The 16,654-nt window shown below is 32.9% G+C and overlaps 1 pseudogene; it reads left to right on the top strand.

The window, feature by feature from the left end:
- The first annotated feature begins 4,933 nt into the window (after positions 1-4,933).
- Positions 4,934-5,870, top strand: LOC124106332 (olfactory receptor-like protein OLF2; annotated as a pseudogene).
- The last annotated feature ends 10,784 nt before the right edge of the window (positions 5,871-16,654 follow it).

Genomic DNA, 16,654 nt, shown 5'->3' with positions numbered 1-16,654 from the left:
GAAGGAAAATTGTTTCACATAGTTTATTAAATAAGTATTTGTACTAATTTTTAGTTATAAGAAAATGTTTCAGTTGTACAAACTTTCTGCTTCCATGTTTACCTGAAATTAACATGTTATCTCCATTTAAAAAAAATCCTCAAATTTTTAATTTTCTCAAAGTTTTATTTGGTCACTCTCCTATTTGTGCTTTATTTCAATTATATTACAATACAGTAAACTCTTGTTAACTGCCTTTTATATATTTTTGTGCCTTATGTTTTATTGTGAATTTATTAGTTTATATAAGAGTGTACATTGTATTCTAGGTAAATCAGTCAATTCATTAATTATGATAATAGGCCTCAAAAAACTCTGAAATAAAAAAGATGATGAGTTACATTTCAAAGCAAAATGCCTAAATATAATGTGCAGGAAAAAAATCTTCCTTGGACAGCAAAGGTCAGTTTCACATTTAAAATCTTTCAGAGATATTGATTCTAGGCAGAGATTTGGGCAACTAGAGAAGTCTTCATATGGACAAATCCATGACATTTAAAAAGCAAATAATACAATAAAGAATTAAAATGAACTTGTTAAGGACTATTTTGTGATGAAATTATCAAGTTCATCTCCTCAGTAACTTCTTCCAGGAAGATTTATTTCTCTTCCTTCTTCCCCATTCTCGGTCAAGTCATCATCTGTCCTCCACAAACATTTACTTCTTTAAAGAATTGTATAATTAATTTTTTTTCTTAAGTCAATATCTCCAATATGAGATTGTGAGCATATTTGCTTAAGGACTGAGCATTTTATCCTATTTAAAATACTTGCCTGAAATCTGGGACACAAAATGGGTAAAGTAAACAAATTCTAAATAGCAAAGTAGTTCTGAGTACATAATAGATGCTGTTAAAGAAAAAGAAAACAATCAGTGGCATGGTATATATATATATATATATATATATATATATATATATATATATATATATAGAGAGAGAGAGAGAGAGAGAGAGAGACAACACATACACACACACCACATCCCAAATATCTTTAAAGAAAGTACATAAAATTGTTGTGTATACAAATCCAAAATATTCACAGTGACATGAATATCAACTTAATAGCAAGTAAATGGCCTATATATGTGTATATCCTTGATATTTGCTGTTATCAATATTCTGTACGTTGATTTTCTCATGACTCAAGTACTGATTTAACTTCTTGTGAATCGCCACATTTTAAGAGCCCTGGAAAACACAAGGCATTGCTTAATTATCCTTTTCAATTTTGGAAGCAAAAGTCACTGTGTCTCTCTGGTTTTCCAGCTGCCTCAGGGATATGTCTCTTTGTGAAAATACTATAGGCTAAAATGAAGATCCAAAGACCTCTGCTTCCAAAGTTGCATGTGAAACACTTTGACAAGTTAGGAGAAGACATCCTGATGGAAAATACCTATGCAACATCCTTAACAAAAGGCTTCATATATTTCCACCTGTTCCATATTTTATCAATTAACCCCCTACTCTTTTTTATTTTTTTTTGTTTGTTTTAATTGATTATACTCTTTTGCAATGTTTACTTATAAGCACTGTCATTCTTTGTTTCCCTGACGTCATGCCACCTAAAGGATGCTATTCAGAATCAAAGTCTTGGAGAGGTGATAAAATCATGACAGAGCACTTAGGAATGAGTTTAACTGTTTAATTTATTTTCTTCCTGGAACTGTGAAATGCCATTGCCCTCCACACTATTTTCTATTAGTAAAAATGTTAATGATTTCCAGCCAAGTTGATAGAAATAAAACAAATGGTCCGCCAGTGTGGAAACCCTTGCTATTTGCTCCCTTTTATTTTCAGTCACTGTTGGGATACTGCCTAGGTTTACAAATGGATCCTAATGGCCTCTGAAGGTTCTTTGGCTCTCTAATTTTGTAAGTTTTCAAATATTGCTTTAAAATCAGCACATTTTAACTTCTGTGAGAAATTATAAAAAGTAATTTTTAAGATATATATTTTATTGTGCTTCTTTCAGGAATCTAACATGAGAAATTTCTATGGATTCAGTGAAACAACGCCTACAAAACACTATAAGTTGACTCTTTCACTTATGGGTTTTAGACAACTCAGTGCCTAATATATATGACAATCTGTGGTGATAATTAAATAATGTAAAATGCCTGACTAGGTTGAGAAGGCTAAAATTTTCTTTTGAAGGTGAAATCTATTTGTTCTTATAGGCTATTTCTTAGAATATATGTTTAAAAATAACCCTTATACATGATAAATTATGTATGCATAATTTTACTTATAAGTAGATGTTTTATAATATGAAAATTAGATATAAGAAAAATGGTCATTAGTAGAAGAGATTAAATAAATTAATGGATGCAAATAGAAAGGAAAGCATCATATCTAATCACAATATTTATTTGTATGCAAGGTATGTTAATCTGACATTATTTTTGTTGAAGATGAGAAACTCCTTAGTATAGAAAACAAAACCTAGTTATCATAAGACCATGTGAAAACTGTTCATTTTTGCTCCTTTGTAAAATTATTTCTATTTTCATCTTTTATTTCTTTTTACCTAAAAAGTTTAGTACCAGGGACTAAACTCAGGGGCACTGGACTACTGATCTGCATGCCAGATATTTATTTAGAGACAGGGTCTTGTTGAGTTACTTAGTGCCTTGCTGTTATTGAGGCTGGCTTTGAACTCATGATTCTCCTGTCTCAGCCTTCCAAGCCACTGGGTTTAGAGGCATGCGTCACCATGGCCACCATAATATTTGAATGTGTTTGATAAAGAATATTTGTGTGTTCGTGTCCATGTAAATGTTTAAGGATTCACTGATTTTACATTTATGTCATTAAAACAAATAAACCGGCACACTGAGATATGGAATGTTGGTTGACTGCAGCCACTTTAGTGTTACATGACCTAATATTGGGCATTAAACTAGATAAGAATGTAAGAACAATTTTTTTATGTTTTCAAAAACGGGTCTGCATTTATTTCCCAATTACCTTACTTCTTTAAAATATCAGATGCTAAACTTATTCCCAAGGGATAAAGTGCTCAGCACCCAGGGGTCAAACACAGAGATCTTTAAAATCCCAGGCAATCTGAAGACAATGAATAGCCTTGGGAAGGATTAGGTGCATCCGGATACCAGGTCTGTAGCTCTGAATCAGGTTCTGAATTTTTTTTTTTTTTAATTTTACTTTTGTTCTATCTTATATATTACTTTAGTTTTTTGTAACACTTTTGAAATAAAAGTAAAATTGTTATATAACAGAAGAAAATTATGAAACTTGATGCAAACATTTACTATAATTACTTTATTTATTTAGCAATTTAAATAATACAAATATAGCAGAGAATACACTAAATGCTACCATGGTATATGGTAATTATATACCATATACCATGTAGCATTATTAATTAATATCATTTGTCATTTAACCTCTTTCATGCATTTTTATATATCTTAAAACCTTCTCATATTACAAAGAAAATCACTGCTTTTAGAGATCTTTAAATAGTGGTCAATATTTAAAATAGTTTATGCTGAGATACAGAGACCTGCACATTGACCATTGTACTCCTGGTAAGGTTTCAAATTTTCATTTTTCTTCATTTACCTTCAACTAGACTTTTCTTATATCTTCACTGGTCAAAGGTCACAGGAATGTTATTATAAGATGTACAATTAGTTTTGACAAAATATGACAGTGGGACCTATAATTCCATTGGCCTTTTAAATAAAAATTAGCAGAATTCATTAGTATAAAACAGAAACAGGGAACAATGAAAATAATAAAACATATAACAAATTTGGGGAGACACAGTTCAGAGACAAATCTCTCTGAGGATATGGGACAGTGAACAAATAAGATATTCATCATGTATTACTTTCATCATATGAACTGTAGTGAACAGATCATGTGGATACTAGTTAATTGAAAGGACTCATCTAGTAAACTACAGTGCTTTTCTTGCCTTTATGTTACCTACCCTACCAATGTCTCTGCAATTAAGTTCACAATGCCTTTAGAATCTCAGCCAGACCATAACCACTTTAAAAGGGAAAAATGGTGCACTCTGGCATGTTTCCTTCTACCTATGCTAGTTTACTGCTCATGAAACCCAGACTATCTACTTCTCCAGAAACAACTAACCTTCCTACCCTAGTGAGTCCTCATCTACACACCATCTTCTTCCCAGTGACAATAGCATATAGACATATGATAGCAGCTAAATAGCACTAAAAAGGTAAAGGAGAGGTAGAAAGCTAGTGTAAGACTAATTGCTACTTGCCCAGGTATCCAAGACAATGAGGGAACAAGAATGGGATGTATACTTTATTTCCATCTTCACATAACTAAAATTCTTTCTTACAGGATGAAGAATTTTCTACAAATTTGACATCAACAACAGTCTCCTCAGAAAATGTGGATATCTGGACCAACTAATTGTAGGAACTATTACATTAAATTATAAGTACATCAACTTATTAATCTATACAAAGAACTAACAAAAATATTTCCAAGAACTACATAGGTTTTCATAAAAGCATCAGGCATAATTTAGATGAAAGAATATTATAACTTTTCCAATAGAGAAAACTAATCTTAAATAACTGTAGCATTCTTTCTTCAATGATTACTGAAAGGACGGAAGGAAGGAAGAAATCAAGGAAGGGATGGAGGGAGGGAGGGAGGGAGGAAGGGAGAGAGAGAGAGAAAATTCAGTGAGCCAGGAGATTAACTAGTACTAAGGAAAGATTGTGAAAGAAGAAAGAAAGGAAGGAAGGAAGGAAGAGAGGGAGGAAGGGAGAGAGAGAAAGACGACAGAGTGAGCCAGGAGATTAACTAGTACTAAGGAAAGACTGTGATGACCTCCACTTTCACTTTGTTTTTACATATACAGGAATTTCCAGATCTGAACAATGGCAGTTGAGAACTTCACTCTGTTTACTGAGTTCATCTTCTTGGGACTATCTGGCAGACAGGATGTGCAAAAGGGGCTCTTTGTGTTCTTCTTCCTTGTTTATGGCATAACCTTGATTGCCAATCTAGGGATGATCTTGCTGATCAAGGTGAACCCCAGACTTCACACACCCATGTATTTTTTCCTGAGCAATCTGTCTTTCTGTGACATCTGCTATTCTTCCACTGTCTCTCCAAAGATGCTGGCTGATTTCTTATCTGAGCAAAAGGAAATTACACATGATTTATGTGCCATCCAAATGTATTTTTTGGTGCCTTTGCAGATGTGGAATGTCTCATGTTGGCTGTCATGGCCTATGATTGATATGTTGCCATCTGCAATCCACTTCTTTATACAATCGCAATGTCCAGGAGGATCTGTACCCAGCTAGTGGCAGTTGCCTACCTTGTAGGCTTGGTAGACTCAGCAATCCACACTTGCTTGACATTTCGATTGTCCTTCTGCAATTCAAATGTCATCAATCACTTTTTCTGTGACATCCCACCTTTGCTAGCCCTCTCTTGCTCAGATACCTCCATCAACGAGATAGTGATGTTCACCTTCATGGCTGTGTTGTAGGACTCAGCATTGTCACTGTCCTCCTCTCCTACAGCTACATCATCACGACTATCTTTAGGATGAACTCAGCTGAAGGCAGACATAAAGCCTTCTCCACATGCGCCTCTCACTTTACAGCTGTGGCCATATTTCATGGCACACTCCTTTTCATGTATTTTCGACCCAGCTCGAGTTACTCAATGGACACAGATAAAATGGCCTCTGTTTTCTACACAGTTGTTATCCCCATGTTGAACCTTCTGATCTACAGCTTAAGAAATAAGGATGTAAAGGGTGCTCTGAGCAAAGCTATCAGCACTAACTTGTGTTCTGGGTGAAATCATGTTTCACACTCAGAAGACATCAACAGATTTTGAGAGTAAAACATAAATGCATTGACATAGGTTCTTATCAGTAGAAACTTGGAAATATCTCTTGTGATGAAATTGAGATTAAGTAGCTGTAATTATTGGTTTTCCTGTTTTAAGTGAAGAGCAAAAGAACATCACTGAGGTGTTTTGCAGAAAGGGTCCTTTAATGTCTCCCACCTTGTTGATGTTTGACCCAGAAAGATGCCTTGCTAATTCAACACACCCTCCTTAAGCTTTCAACTTCAAATATGGGATTAGTGGACACAGTTGACACACTGGAGGAAAATTGAGGGAGTAAAACTCATTCTTCTTCGTGGTTTCCTTCCTAAGCACTAATGTGTTTCTATAAATTTCCATTATAACACTTAGAATAACTAAATAGTAAATAAAAAATTAAGAATGAAAAAGAGGGAGCACATTAGACACAGTTTTTAAGGCAATGTTCTTGTCTGGTTCCTTTCCCATTATTTTTGGCTCTGTTGTTTGGGGTGTTTGGCTTCAGAGAGCCATTTGAAAACAGTAACGGAATAAACCAAGCAGTGTCTCCAGCAAAATAAATGCAAAAAGGAGTATTTGTAAATTTAAAGGTTCTCCCTTCCTCACTTTTCATGAACTATTTTGTTTTAGAGGAAATCTCTCCACACCTCTTGACTTCTGCTTAAACTGAAAGAAAATATCAGTAAAAGAGGGCATTTAATGTACAGAACTTCTTAGCTCACATCCACTCTTCTCCAGTCTGCCTTAATTAGCAGTAATAACCCCTGAACCAGAAGCTAGAGCCTTTCCTTTCACCTTGTAGTCTGGGCATAGGAGTGGACTTCCCTCTTTGCCCTCAGATTAGAGGACAGATGTGGTGCTGCACAGTTGGAAGCCAGAGATTTAAGACCAGGACCTTCTCCAAAGGCATCTGGAAAGGTGCCTCCTTCTCTCTCAGTGGGTTTATAGCATTTTATAATATATTATTGTTAGTTAAAATTAGAACAATGGTAATGACCAATTGGTACAGTTTAAGTTGTAAGGAAGAAGAATTAACATAAATATATATAAAAAAGTAACATTTACATTATTATTTCCTTTACAATGATTTATATTGGTTCTTTCTATGTCTGAAAAATAAACTGAAACTCTATTATAAACAATGTTAATAATGGTAATTTAAGCGTGGTTGAGTATCAGAAAATACTATAAATATTCTAATAGTTAAATTAATTGGTGGCGAATGTTGTCAATGTTATCACTCATTGGTTAATATGGTGATGAATAATATCACAGAATTTCAAGCTTTCAAGAGCATTCATCTTATCTCAGGTTGTTGTTATAAATGGAAGATTGCATTTATGCAAGTTTTTCATTAAAATCCTCTTCCCTACTTTTATACATCATTTTGTTTATAAAATGTGCTAAAAAACTATTACATTAAAATTTATAGAAATGAACAAATTTATAAAAATATGTAATTTTCTCAGAATGTATATCTTGTATTACTGGCTGAATAATTTAAAAGAAACAAACAATAGTGTCCTATCTTTTAAATATCTGCTTGTCTCTATAATCTCAGGTGGCATACATATTGTTCATGGAATATATTACTTATAAGGAGCTCTTAATCATTGTCCAGTTTCCCAACTCAATGTGATTTATTGAAAACATATTCAATATATTGGCATATATAAAAAGCAAACACACATTGTGAATTCCTTTTGCTACATATTTCTCATATATTTTTGTCAGCTTTTCTTTTAAAGAAAGATATATAACAGTCTTTAATTTTTGACTTTATTGTTTTAATTATTAAAAATGATAAAAATAAGAGAGAATTTAAGAATAAAATTTGGACCTTAAAGTGAGCCAGGTATTGGTTTCAAATCTGTGTGCTCTCATTACTTGGTGGTTATGTGTCTACGTTCAGGTCTTAGATTTTTCATCTGTGAAACAGGGGTTTAATATACACATTCTCTGATTATATCTGTATATCCATATTTATAAGTTACATACGTAAAGGATAGTAGACATACATATGATTTTGTTCTGGACAGTCTCTGTGAGTCTACTGAGTAAGCTCTCAGGAACTGATCTTCTAGTGCTCCAAGAAAGGATGGTGTTGCTGATAGAACCACGTCATGAGTTGTTCTCTAGGATCTGTCTCCCTTAGCTGGTCAGAATCCAGCTTTAGAATATGGTTTCCATCATGTGTGCAGCTTTCTCCTTATCCTCCTCATGACCTATTTTCTTGACTCTGCCTTTGCTCCTGGTTAAAGCTGAGTAGAGGCTCCTCGTGCTACCCCTGCTGACATTCTGCCAAGCACACCTCTATGCTGCTCAGATCAGGGGCCTAAAACTTCACTAAGGAGTTCAGTCCCAGACTCCACATTTCCAAGAAATTTGGATAATTAATCCCACAGCAACTCATTTTATGTTATACCCTGAGGGGCTGATCCTAAAAGCTCTTGCTGAAATGGCAGCTATGAAGAATCAATAGCCATCTATTTTGAAACATCCATGCACTTCAAAAAATATTTATTGCTAAGTACTCAGGTTGAAGTACTTAGTTCTCTTCAGTCTCAGAATGCCATATTCTTACTGATCATTATGGATAAATTATTTTTTTACAAAAATACATCCCATTATAGTGAGTGAAACTGTGGCTGTAAGTTACAATCCACCATATATTTTCCTTGTCAGAAAGTCTTCCTCTTTGCTCATGGGCTTTCTAATTATTTAACCTCATCTTCAGATTTAACTTTTTTTTTTTTTTTACTTCTCATCCACATATTCTGTAAAGGTCTTTTCCAGCAGCCAACTAAGCCATAACTCCACCAATTTCAGGCTTCAATGCCCAGTCTTGACCCTAACACTAAAGAATCCCTCAGAAATTTTTGCTTTGTACTTTATATATCAAGAAATTCCGTACCCATTCGACTTTTTAGGAAGCAGTCTAAGAACCAGACTTTATATTATTCTATATACACAAATTTGTTAACAATTGACCTATTTTTTAGACATCCTACTTGGTAATAACTTGTAATGGACATCCAAGCATATGGTACCACTGTGGAAACTGAACTAAAAATATTGTAAAAGGAATAACATTTTTTTTCATGTCAGATATATATGGCAAGAACTGAAAACAATCAATAGTAAACCTGTATTTTTTTCATAAAATTTACTCAGAATATAAACCAGGAAGACATTATGAAACAAATGCAAAAGATACAAATAACAAATCAAAATTTATAAATAACTTTTGTAGGAAAATAGAACACAGACATAAATAAATGTAAGACACAAAATGATGAGAATAGAGTACTCAAAGTACACCTATGATTCTTACGAGATTTAGAGTACAAACTACCCTGTGATTGTAATGGAGGACTCAGAATAAAATTTTGACAATAATATTTAAGAAGTCTTTTTAGAATGAGTGAAATTTGGATAGGTAAAGTACAATGAACATATATTTATATGAAAATTAAAATTAATTGGCAAATAATCTTTGTTAATGTCATTAATTTTCTTTCACAAAAGGAGCATTATGTTATTTCAGTGACTTATTAATTATTGACAAAAATTGTGAAAAAAAGTTAAAGAGTAAGAACAGAAAATGTGTAAGAATAAGAGACACAAACATGTAAGAAAAGGTAAATCTTTCCCTGAAATAAATATGAAAAATTTCAACTGTGAAATAACAGATAGTGATGATATAAATAAAATGAGAGTATAGCTCCACTGTTGGGCTCTGGTCTTTTCTTTTGTGGAAGTTTCATTATCCACAGCTTGGAGAAATATCCTTATTAATTGACATTTGCAACAGACAGAAAAAAATGTCAAAGAATAGACATATTTGAAAATTACAGGACTGATTCCTTTTATCAAAGGAGAGCAATCTTAATGATTATTTTTATAGGAATTATTTGCATCTTTGTTCCTTAGATTTTATATTAAGGGGTTCAGCATAGATATAATCAACTTATAAAGCACAGAGGTCACTTTGTCAATATCCAGTGAATGACCTGTCCTGGGCCACAAATAAATGAAGATCAGGGAGCCATGGTAGAGAGTGGCCACTATCAGGTTGGAAGCACAGAAGGAGAAGCCTTTTCTTCTGGCCTCTGCTGAATCTGTTCTAAGGATGGCTGCCAAAACGCAGGCATAGGAGAGGAGAACTGTTAGAAAACAGATTGCCTCTACCAAGCTAGCACAAGACCACAAGAATGATGTCAAACATGCCAGTGTCAGAATTGAATCCCACACACACCAACAAAGTGCTCTGAGCACAATCTTGCAACAGACCTCTTGGAGATAATAATAGTATTAAGCAGTGGGTTGCAGATTGCTATGTACCTGTCATAAGCCATGGAGGCCAAGAAGAAGGATTCTGTGTCAATCAAAAAACAGAAAAAATATATAACTCTGCAGTATAGTCAATGAAACAAATGGTTTTCATATCAGAAATCAAGCCCACAGTAATTCAAGGGCAATGATAGAAGAGTAACATGCACCAATAAAGAACAGTATGCAGATGAAAAGTACACTGGGATGGGCAAGTGGGAACTGGTGGGGATTAGTAAAATCATCCCAAGATTCCCCATTAGGGAACAGAGTAGATGGAAAAGAACACAGCAAAAAGAAGATTTAGAAGTTCTGGATGGTCACTGAATCCCAGGAGAAGGATTTCCATCTTCAGTGTGTCACATTCCCACTTCATTATCTAGGGTGCTCCTAGATGGAACCATGACAGAGTAAAGATGAAAGTGTTAATAATACCCTGGACACTCTTGGTGAAACTTTTAATCTTCTAACCATAGGGTAAATAACCTGCAAATTGACATAATTTGACTACTTTCTTTCTTATCTGTATCCCTTTTATTTCTTTATCTTGAGTAAGTGTTCTAAAATTTCAACTTCTGTATTGAATAGGAATGTGAGAGTGCATATTCTTATCTTATTCCCAATATTAGAGAAAATAGTGTTCATTTTAACCCATCCAATATGATGTTGACTTTGTGTTTGTTATGCATAGCCTTTATTGTATTCATGTAAGTTTCTTCTACCCCTACTTTCTTCAAGGTTTTTATCATAAATAGTGGATATATTTTGTCAAAGGCTTTTTCTTTATCTATTGAAATTATCCTGCTTTTTTTCTTCTTCTTCCTTTTATTGTCCTTGTTTCTATTTGTGTGGTGTATGGCATTTATTGATTTGATTTCATTGAACCAGCATTGTATTGCATCCCTGGACTGCAGTCAACTTGATTATGGTATATGATTTTTTAATGTTGTTTTAGTAAGCTTTTTTTGCTGCTGTAACCAAAAGACCTGAGAAGAACAATTTTAAAGGTTTCGTTAATACAGTTTCAGAGGTCTCAATCCATAGATGGCTAATGGCTGCTCTGTGCCATAGAGGGAGAACATCACAGCAGAAGAGCTTGGTGGAGGAAAGTAGTCAGGACCTGACAGCAAGAAAGCAGAGAAAGACTAAGCTCTGCTTACCAGAGACAAAGTATATATCCTAAAGGCATGCTCCCAATAGCCTGCCTACGGTTACCACCCAGTTAATCCCTATCAGTTGATGAATGGACTAATAAAATTAATGCTGTTATAACCCAATTTCTCACCTCTAAACTTTCTTGCATTGTCCCATACTAGTTAGGTGGGACGCCCCACATCTAAACCATAACAAATGTGTTGTGGAAGTCTCTTTCTCTTTTCTTATATTTTATTGAGGATTTATGCATCTATTTTCATCAAGTATGTTCGTTTGTAGTTTTCTTAAAGTGTTCTTTTCCAGTTTTGCTATCAAGGTGATACAGGCTTCATAAAATGGTGTTGGAAGCATTCCTTTTCTCTCAATTTCATGGAGTAATTTAAGGAGTCTTGGAATTAATTCTTTAAACAACTAGTAAAATTCAGCTATACATCCATCTTTTTATTGGTCTCTTTAGGTTTTCTATATCCTCTTTGTTGTCTTTGGTCAGTTTTGGTGAATCACATGTGTCTAGAAATTTATCCATTTTTTACATATGTTTCAATTTATTGGAACATAATACCTCAAAGTAGTATATAAATTCCTTCTGATTTCAGTTGTATCTGTTGTAATTTTACCATTTTTGTCTCTTATTATGTATAGCCCTTAGGGAAATACAAATCAAAACTACACTGAGATCCACCTCACCTCAATTAGAATGACAATCCTCAAGCATGCAAATAACAATAAACTCTGGTGAGGATGCAGAGGAAAGGAACTATCTTGTATGTGGGAATATAAATTAGTACAGCTATTATGGAAGTCAATGTAGAGGAGCTTCAAAAAGCTATAATAAATCTTCTATATGACCTAGCTACCTCACTCCTCCACACTAAAACAAAACAAAAAAGAAAATAAATCAGCAAAATTTAGTGGTCTATGCTTACCTATGTTTATAGAAGCACAATAAATAATAGCTAAGTTATTATTTCAATCTACATGATTATCCACAGATGAATGGATAAAGAAAATGTTCTCTATTCACACTGGGGTTTTATTCATTCACAAATAAGAATGGCATTCTGTCATTTGTAGAAAAAAAGGATGGTAATTGAAATCATAATTCTGTGAGAAATAAGTCAGAGAGAAAATACTGTATGTTTTCCTTCAGATGTGCAAGCTAGATGGAAAACATAGGGAAATAAAGGGACTCCATCAAAGTAGAAGGGTGACAATTGGGGTAGAGGCAGGGGTTCTGAGGAGGAAGGGCAGAGAGTGGGAATTATTGGGGAGTGAAATTGATCAAATTGTAGATTCATATATTGCAATATGCCACAACAAATACCAGTTTGTATAGTTGAGATGCACCAAAATAAATAAATAAATGAAATAAAATAAACGAATAATCTGTACTGACAAAAGCCAAAAAAGCCCTATAAAATGAATAAATTCTAAATCAAGTGAATATACTGATTGATAAAAACTAAGCATGTCTATGATTAGTGCAGTTCAATGCATGAGTTTTGATTTTTAAAAATTTAATTGAAAATTGATCACCTCTGTCCTTAGTGTTTCTCACATTAAATAACAACACCCTCAAAATGCTCCGACTCTGAATCTGAGCTTTATCTTCAATTTTCTAAAGTCTTTCATCTGTCATCAGCATCAAGTGATAGTGACTAATCACCTTGTAAAAGCTGCACAAATCGCACCTGTTCCCCTTAGTGTGTGGGTGCAGAAATAGCAGTTGTTTTCTGATTCTATTGATTCATTTGCAAATAAATAGTATTATATGTAATGGTACAGACTTGTAAGGACAGGTTGGGGTTCTGCTTATATTAGCATCAGCAGATTTCACAGTTCTTCTGTGACAGAATTATTATTCTTTGCCTCACAAATGTAAAGGATAAACTTCAATCAATGTATATTCTCTTTGTTAGCTTCAAAAATCACTATTCACTATGTAATTTATCCTATTCTTTAGAAGTCATAACTGTGATTTTTTTCTTTAAGTTTATTCTCATTACTTATATGTGACAGTAGAATGCATTATGACACATCATACATATATGAAGTATAACTTCTCATTCTTCTGGTTGTACATGATGTAGAATCATTCAGTTCATGTAATCATATATGTACATAGGGTAATAATGTCTGATTTATTCTTCTATTTCCTACCCCCATACCCTATCCCCTTCCTTCACTTCCTTCTGCCTAATCCAAAGTACTTCTGGAATAGCAGTTCTTTATTTTCCCTTCTAAAGAAGAAAGGAATTCCTTAGAGCTGTGTGAAATCTAGGCTAAAATAGAACAAAGATGCTGAATTCCTTACTTAAATGACTTGTCCTTAAACCTATCTGTCAGTAGTTAGGAAACCTTGGGTAGGTCAACTTCTCAGAGAGTTTCATTTTCATAATCTTTCTGATTCATTTCAAGTATTAAATGAATTTTCTCCCAGAACCTCAATGTTAGAATATAACATTTTAGAGTATTACTGTGGCATCCTTCATTGTAAAAGAAAATTTTTAAAAGGGGTATTAAAAAGTAGCAAATATATCAAATCTTAATTATAAAAATATTTTAGTTAGGCTTTAATAAAACAAAGAACCATAAAGTGAATTCTGACAATTATTTAATATATTTTATTTAATATTACTGCACTAATTTCAAACTATATATTTTTACATTGTTACATTTATTAAAACTATTAATGGAAACCAAATGTCTCAGAAAATCACATCTATGTTCCTTGTTAGTGCAAATTTAGAAAAAAATTTCAAATTATTTTTTAAAATAAATTTTATTATGTATATTTAATATATATGTATAATGTTACCAGAAACCTTTAGGTAGTAAAATGATTACTATAGAAAGTAGGTTCACATAGCTATCATTTCATATAATTTCTAAATCTTATAGCCTTACATACCTTGCTTTTGGAATTCATTCACCATCTTTTACTGCTGGAAATTTTCTTATGAATTTTTTAGACTGGTTGTTTTTGGTAAGGAAACTAAGCAACAAGTATTTGAATAGTTTTCAGATAAATCAGACTAAGTGACTTAACCAAACAACTGAGTTAAGTACAGGCTACCAGATTTCTAACAGGTTCCATTTAAAGAATGAAATGAGATTATTGGATGAATATAAAGATACTAATCAATCCTATTCACTAGTTTTTCCTTTCAGTTTTCTTTCTGAGATATATCTTTGTTTTAAATATGAGTATAATAAGACAAGGAAAAAATCAATCATCACCTAAAATTTCCTTGCACCATTTCTTTTCATATCACCTCAGGAAACCACATGCATTTTATAAGCATTTTGCATTGATACATAATTTGTCACCTATATAGATTAGATATTATTCTTATATAATTTTTATAAGTGGAAGTATACAGTACATATATATCTCTCAAGTGTGTTTTTCTCCTAAACATCACAATTATTTTGAGATTCATTCATGCTATTGCATGTTTCTGTGATTTATCCTTTTTATTTATGTGTATATTTGTAGCATAGGAATATTCTACAATTTGTGCAACCACTCACATTGATAGATTTGAGTTATTCCCAACGTTTTGGTTATTAGAAACCAAAGCTATAAATGCCCATTAAGAAAACATTGTATGAACATGGGGCTTGACTTAGGTAATACACAGAAACAAAATAGTTGTATTGCAGCACAAGTCTGGGTAACATTCATAGAAATTGCCCATATGTATTCCAAAATGCAACATTATACCTGCCCACCAGAAGTTCATGAAAGGTCATATTCCACAATATTTTCATTAATAGTACATATGATTTTTTAAAAATTTTAGCTCATGTATTATTGCAGGTATGTCATGATATCTTATTTTGGCTTTAATTATCACTTCCCTAATAATGATACATGCTTTTCATCTTCTCATACATTAACTTTCCATCCAAAGATCTTCTATGGAGAAGTTTCTATTGAAATCTCTGCTCCATTTTTTATATGATTGGTTATTTCCTTATTATTGCTGCGAGTTCTTCATATTCTGACTGCAAGTCCTTTCTCAGATCTAAGGTTGCCAAATGCTTTCTTCAGTCTGTGACAAAACAGACACATGCATATCTCCATAAATCCATGCAATATAATAGATTATGTGTATATACTTATTTGGAGCTAGTGTTAAAAATAAGTACTTTCTGAAAAAGTGTATATCTAATTATATTCTCTCCACATTGTTATAGGTATCTTTTGCTATATAAAGTTCTAGAACAGAGGGCTCAAAATAACCACTATCATTATTCTGCTTGTGTTTCTATTGACTATGGTATTCAGTAGACATCTGAGAGAGGTGAAAAAGTGTCACACAATTGACATAAGCATGTGAATGTCTCTAGAAAGACAGGCTCATCTGGTCCTCTTGAACTCCCCATGGAATCACAGAGTGATTCACACTGATACTTTAGCTCATTAGGTAATAGCTTGTTACACCCTCAGTATAATTTCTTAAAGACTGGAAATAGCATGACCTAGAATGATTTCTATGTTTTTTTTTTTTGTTTTTTTTTTTTTTTTGGTCAGAGCAAGTAAATGACAACAAAACTTTGAAGGGAGGCTAAATGGACACTGTGGTCTAAGGAGATGCATCTGAATGCTTATAGCTATTTTTAATCTGTGAAAATTATAATTGCAGAAATTTTTAACTTCTTCTATTCCTAAGTTAACATTTAATTAACATTTTAAATAAAAGTGACTATATGCGTGATCTCCTTTTGTTTCTGCTGTGCAAAAACCTAACTAATTATTTAATAACACCTATATAGAATAATGTAAGAAATTTCAATCAGATCAATGTGAAGCAGGGGTTGGCTCTGGATCCTTTAGAGGTAGCCCAATCAAATCAAATATTTCAGTGATAGACCAACTTTCAAGAAATATGAAGAATCTCTTGATATGTGATATTTGGAGAATATAGAATTCAATCTTCCAGTATTAACCAAGTTAGTAAAGAATTAGTATGAATAGTAGAAAATGAAATCACTTTCACAAAACATTTGTAACTGTTTTTTAGGAAGATTTTATCTATGTACAATATTTAAGTGAATCATTCTTACACATATAAAGTATATTAATACAAAAAATCCTGCAAACACAGTATACTTTTAACTTTTGATCACTGTTCTCTAAAATAGCCAAAAAACATTTAGTAAGCAATTAACTCTATGAAATCTTTTAGTACTGATTATAGAGAATACAAAAATATATATATTTTTTATTCCTTGAGGCTTAAATTTTATAGAGAAATCCT

This window comes from Marmota monax, unplaced genomic scaffold, assembly GCF_021218885.2.
Source record: "Marmota monax isolate L192 unplaced genomic scaffold, Marmota_monax_Labrador192_F-V1.1 WCK01_AAM20220418_F8-fsc00503, whole genome shotgun sequence".
Taxonomy (NCBI): Eukaryota; Metazoa; Chordata; class Mammalia; order Rodentia; family Sciuridae; genus Marmota; species Marmota monax.
Note: the sequence above shows the minus strand (reverse complement) of the source record. Positions and strands in the feature narration are given on the sequence as shown.